Genomic DNA, 6,803 nt, shown 5'->3' on the forward strand with positions numbered 1-6,803 from the left:
GTGTAGTTGTGTGGTTATTTTATAATTATATATACTGTAAATATATCCATATGTAATCACGAAGCTACAAATGTCGCTTAATATCAAATTCACGAAGGTGAATTAGTGATAAATGGATTGGTACTGCCGGGTCAGTGGTAGAACGTCGACTGGAGTTGCAGGATCGCGAGTCAGTGCCAATCCATTTATCTTTGACGAGGATCGCGACCCGAGGCGTGAATTTGATATTAAGCGACATTTGTGCCAACCCATATATCACTTATAAATTCTCCTTTGGTGATAATTCCCCAACGTGGATATTCCCGAGGTAGCGTGAATTTGATATTAAGCGACATTTATATATATATTCATGATTATATATAGATCACGTATGTGTATGATAAAAATTTTATATCCATATATATATATATATATATACATACATACATACATATATATATATATATATATATATATATATATATATATATATATATATATATATATATATATATATATATATATATATATATATCTAAAGGTTCGAAAACATTATATACTCGCTGCAACACATATTTCGAATACCAAAATTTCTGTATTCCTGATCACAGGTGACATTTGGATATATGGTGGGCAACGAGAGTATTTGCGAGGCAAATGCCCCTTATAAATATACTTGTCACCTACCGTTTGTCTGTATGTCAACAGTGATCAGGAATACAGAAGTACTGGTATTCGATATAGAAGGGTGCAACGTGTATACAGTGGTTTTATTGGCCTTTTTATCTACATAGTGCACAGTTAGACTAGAGTAACAGACATTCATATGTATGTATGTGTGAGGTATGTACTAGGTGTACAGATCTCACCCTAATCCCTCTAGAAAGTTTGCACTCCAGAAAGCTAGCACTTCATGGAACCATCTCCTTTACTAGGCCAGAATGGTGGGCATGTAATGATAAATGATATATAATTTAAGATTGCTGGCAGCAAGGAGAACAGTTCTTAAGAACAATAAAACCTACTGTTAATTAGCCTGTGTGCATGAAACTCATAAGCATCCTGGATGCGAGCTCGAACCTCTTGAGAGCTGAAACTTATTCTCTCATTTAGTTGACTGTTATATCATTTGCAATACCTATCAGAGAGCTGTAACTTCTATATTTAACGATAGGCATAACTGGACGTCTGTTTCTAATTCGTTCAGGAGTTTTTCAAGGGTGAGTTAACCTGAAGTTTTGACATACAGACAGATTTAGGTTTCCTTTCGTAAAGTGTGAATAGTTTTTGCCCCTACAAAATGGTCCTACGCGTGTACAGAGGAATGTCGAATTTTAAGAGTAAACCTGGATGGTATGAAAGTACGACTAGCATTTTGTTTTTAACATTTCATTGAAAGAAAAATTCTAAATCGTATGATCGTTTAGATCAGTGAATAATAAATAATAATAATAATAATAATAATAATAATAATAATAATAATAATAATAATAATAATAATAATAATAATAATAATAATAATGCCTATGAACAGTCACGTTCAATAATAATAATGATAATAACTGCAATAACAATAGTGAAATGATGAAGAATATAAACAGGCACGTTCTTAAATAATAATAATAATAATAATAATAATAATAATAATAATAATAATAATAATAATAATAATAATAATAATAATAATAATAATAATCCTTTTAGATCAGCCTCCGAATCGCTCGAAAAGCCTTGAATAAAACGGAGAAAGGTCTATGTAAAAAGAATAATGCGCTTGTACACTTCCAGTCCAAAGCTGCCACTTTCCAGGCACAAGTTGTTATGAAACTTTGCTCCTTTAGGACACCCACAGAGAGAGAGAGAGAGAGAGAGAGAGAGAGAGAGAGAGAGAGAGAATTCCATTCCCCGCTTCATGGTAGCTCAAAGGGTTGCAATAGAGCAAGAAGGACTAAAGTAAAAAGAGGCTCAGGCACTGAAAAGCATTGGGTGCAGAATAGACTGAAGAAATAGCAAGGCAAAGGTTGCTTTGAGATTCTGGAGGTAAGAGAAAAATAAGATTGAGAATTGATAGTGGGTCAATGTTCTTACTACCTATTTTCGTAAACTGCCTATGTTTAGTACAGATAAGTGTGTGTTTGTCTAATATGTTACGTTAGCCAAAGCTCAATTCGGTTATTATAGGACATGATTACAGTTGGAATACAGAAATCCTCCAGACACAAAAATAATTTTTCAGAAATAATAATAATAATAATAATAATAATAATAATAATAATAATAATAATAATAATAATAATAATAATAATAATAATAATAATAATATTATTATTATTATTATTATTTTTATTATTTATTATTATTGTAGTTATATATATAGTAGCAGTTCAGCTGCTATGTTCATTATTATTATTATTATTATTATTAAATATTATTATTATTATTATTATTATTATTATTATTATTATTATTATTATTATTATGGTGAGTGTGGCTTTATACATTGTCTATTAGCTAGTGAGGGAGTGATCAACCTCTACCCACACAGATCAATGCCCCTGGGGTAAGGGGGGTGGTTGCTTCTCAGGCAGATAAACTCCTTGAGAGTGAAATAGCTGGGTAGCACGCCGGCATGCGATTGAGCCTCAGCATAGCTGAACCTTTCGTTTGTGGGCTTGCAGGCATTTTAGCTGCCTACAGCGATTGCACCGCTGTGGCGAAGTGTCCATGTAGTTAGCCAAAGAAACCTTGATGGACTCTGACAGAAGAGGAATGGCCCCCAGTCCCGTGCAGCCCTTAAATGGGCGGAGGGCGCTAAGAATCTCACGGTCTCCCAATAATGTTATGCTATCTAAAAATACTATCAAAATTGGCAATTGGAATGTGAGAACGCTGAATCAGGATAGCAAAATTGAAGAGTTAGTGGCAGTTTTTCAAAGTTGTAAATTAGACATTTGTGCTGTAACAGAGACAAGATTAACTGGAGTCGATAAATTGGATTTGCAGAACAATTTATGTTTGTTGACTTCTAGCCGACGGGATGGAATGCATTAACAGGGAGTAGGACTGCTGTTGGGATGCAATTCAGAGAAGGCTCTATGTTAATGGGATCCTATGGACGAGAGATTGTTGTACGCACGGTTCAAGTCAAATCATGGTAACATCAATCTGTTTGTGTGTTATGCACCAACTAATGATGCACCTGATGAAAGGAAAGACGCATGATGTTTTGGTTTGTTTTGGGGACTTCAATGCAACAATGGGCTGTTCGAATGAGGGATCTGAGGCTTGTATGGGTAAGATGGGTGTCGGTGGTAGGATGAGTGAAAATGGAGTAAGGTTTAGGAGTTTCTGTCTAGCAAATGACTTAGTCATTGGGGGCACACTTTTTCAACACCACAATATACACAAGGCGACATGGGTGTCACCGTGTGGAAAATATAAAAATCAGATTGGTCATATTGCTGTTAGTAAAAGGCATAGAAGCTCTTTGCTAGATATTCGTTTTAGTCGGGGAGCAGGTGTTGGTAGTGATCATCATCATCTCAGCGTTGCAAAAATAAGGCTTAAGCTAAAAAGTGAGAAGAAGGGAAAAACCTGTTGTTAATAGGTGCGATAGTGATATGCTTGGAAGGGAAAGAGAGGGAAAGGAGGGATTTAGAATAGAATGCAGAAACGGGTTTTTGGCGCTGGAAGCATTGGAGGAGGGAGGGAGAAGTGTAAATGAGATGTCGGGGATGTGAATAAAGCTTTGCACGAGGCAGCTGGTTGTACTATCAGAAGGAGACTCAGATTGAAGTAAAAGATGTGGATGTCCGAGGAAGCATGATATATGGTCAAAAAGAGAGGTGAGGCAAAATTGAGGAGTGAGATACATTTTGTTAGTGATGAAGATTTTGAATTAGCAAGAACCAAACACATGAGTTTGGATTCAGGAGTTAAAAGACTAACTAGGAGAAGATCTGTTAATGAAAAGGTTGTGGAAACTGAAAAATTATTCATTATTATTGAAAATGATGATCAGAACCAAAGGATAACAAATAAAGTAATTGGGAGTTGAGTGGGAGTGTTGGTAAGCGTAAGGATATCCCAGTCAGGAATATGGAAGATAATTTATTGACCAAAAATGTTGAAATCAGAAACAGATTGAAAGAGCACTTTGAGACAGTTCTTAATAGACCAGTCCCCCCAGAAGAGGATATACCGCCTGCTCAGGAAGATTTAAATATTGATGAAGGTGCGATCAGGTTAGAAGAAGTATAGTTAAGGCAATAAAACAGTTAAAGAATTATAAGGCACCAGGAGAGGATGGTTTATTCCAGGAAATGTTTAAGGTCGAGGAGAATAGATTAGTATTTGTCTTGAAGATATTATTCAGTGAGATATGGGTGACGGGAATAATTCCATTAGGTTGAAAGAATGGTGTGATCATTAAAGTTCCAAAGAAAGGAGACCTGAATAGGTGTGGTAATTGGAGGGGAAACACTTTGTCATCTGTAGCCTTGAAAATTTTCAGTAGAGTATTGTTGAATAAGTTAGAACCAGTGGTTGGTGGTATTTTGAGGGATGAACAGGCCGGTTTTAGAAAGGGGGTGGGGTTGCAGTGATCAGATCTTCATAGTTAGGCATTTAATGCAGCAAGCTAATGAAATGAGAACTCCTTTAAGTCTTTGTTTTGTTGACTTTGAAAAAGCCTTTGATAGTATTTCGAGACGGACTATGGGAAAAATCATGAGGCATTATGGAATACCTGAAAAGTTTGTGAGGGCTATTATGAAGATGCATGAGGGCACATCTTGTAAAGTGATGGTTGATGGGTATTTGAGTTGTCATTTGAAGTTAAATCTAGTGTGATGCAGGGTGGCATTCTGTCTCCTCTGTTGCTTGTGTTGGTGGTAGATTACGTTATGAGAAGGGTTAAAAGAGAAACAGATGCAGGTATACTCTGGGGAGAAAATGGGAAACTTCTTGCTAATGATATAGTTTTGATATGCGAGGGACCAGAAAAGATGCAGAGAGTGTCGTATTTATTGTCTAGTGAGTGAAGGTCGAAAGGTTGGTTTGGTTACTAATAGTGGAAAAACTGAAATCGCGAACATGAATATTGAAAATGCATAGGACTGTCTAATTGAAGGCAAGGTTGTAAAGCAAGTGGATAAGTTTAAATATTTAGGTACTTATTTAGACAAGGATGGTTTTCTTGAGCGCAGAATTTACGGAAAGATTAAAAAAGGCTTATCAGGCAATGAGAATGCTTAAAAATATTTGGAATAATAGCATTTTTTTTTGTGCATACAAAAATCAAAATTTATAAGGTAATGGTTAGGAGTATTTTGATTTATGGGCATGAGTCATGGTTCAGTAAAGTGACTTCGGATCAAATTCTTAGCATTTGAAAATAAAGCGCTCAGAAGAATATTAGGAATTAACAGAATTAGAGAAGTATATTAGATTTTCACGCTGGAAGTGGCTAGGCCATGTCCATAGAAGACAGGGAACAGTACGAGATACACCGTGGTGGGTTGCCCTTGGTAGAAGAGGTAGAGGTAGGCCAAAGGAGTCGTGGTTGAGGACAATGAGGCGGGAAGCAGAAGAGTGCTGGGGAAATTTTGAGGAGTTGGCCCAGGGCAGAATGTGGTGGCGTTAGTTCATCGAGGCCCTCTGCATCCCCGTCGGTGCTACAGGAAATGATTATTATTATTATTATTATTATTATTATTATTATTATTATTATTATTATTATTATTATTCAACAAGACGCTTCTGTTTATATAGCCCCGTATTCTTCAAAGAAACAGGACAAAAGTAATTCCTTTTTCATCTCCTAAAATACTGACTCAAGAATGAGACTTGTGGTGCACTGAACTTCTACAGTAACAAGTGATTCATAAAATATATAAGAATGCTGACCAGGAGCACAGCATCCCCTTGTCATCGCATCCTGAGCAACGCCATTAAAAGACTGTTATCAGTCAATCCAGTATTCCCCTGAAATGTCTAAGAAAACAATTTTCCCTTCAGTGGAAGAAATGAAACGAGGCTGTAATAAGGAACAGTAAAGAAACTAAGAAATAATTTGTAAGGTACAGAAATTACAGAAAGGTACAGTGAACAATTATAGATTATTTGTCAGGTACAGAATTTATAGAAAGTTACAGAAATCCATCAGAAATTTTGTAAGGTACAGAATTTATAGAAAGGTACAGAAATCAATCAGAAATTATTTGTAAGGTACAGAATTTATAGAAAGTTACAGAAATCAATCAGAAATTATTTGTAAGGTACAGAATTACAGAAAGATACAGAAAACAATAACAAATTATTAGTAAGGAACAGAAATTACAGCAAGGCGCAGTAGCCAATTAGAAATTACGCTTTCCTGTTGAGAAAAAGTAACCAAGCTCGCCAGCGGGAGAAAGTTCCTAACTAGGGAACTTGCATCTCATATAAGAGATTAATCACGGGCAATTTCTCCGTTGTCAGGTTCGTAAAAAGCAAAGGTAAAACTTCCATGACACTACGGCTCCTTATAAAACTTCTACTTTTAATTAGTTCGTGCTCTGTGATTTTTCAAATGATGCTGGAGTAGTGATTCCAATTATATTGCTAGACCAGATAATGCCAGCGAGGATCTTTCCTAGATAGTGACCTCCAACAAGGCTCCGGGGTCGTTATCTAGGATTGATATTTCTTGGGGGTCATTATCTAAGAATGGATTACTTGGGGTCACTATCTAGGAAAGATCCCTAGATAGTGACCCCAACAAGGCTCGGGGGTCGTTATCTAGGACTGATATTTCTTTGGGGGTCGTTATCTAAGAATGGACT

Source organism: Macrobrachium rosenbergii, chromosome 4, assembly GCF_040412425.1.
Source record: "Macrobrachium rosenbergii isolate ZJJX-2024 chromosome 4, ASM4041242v1, whole genome shotgun sequence".
NCBI classification, from domain to species: Eukaryota; Metazoa; Arthropoda; class Malacostraca; order Decapoda; family Palaemonidae; genus Macrobrachium; species Macrobrachium rosenbergii.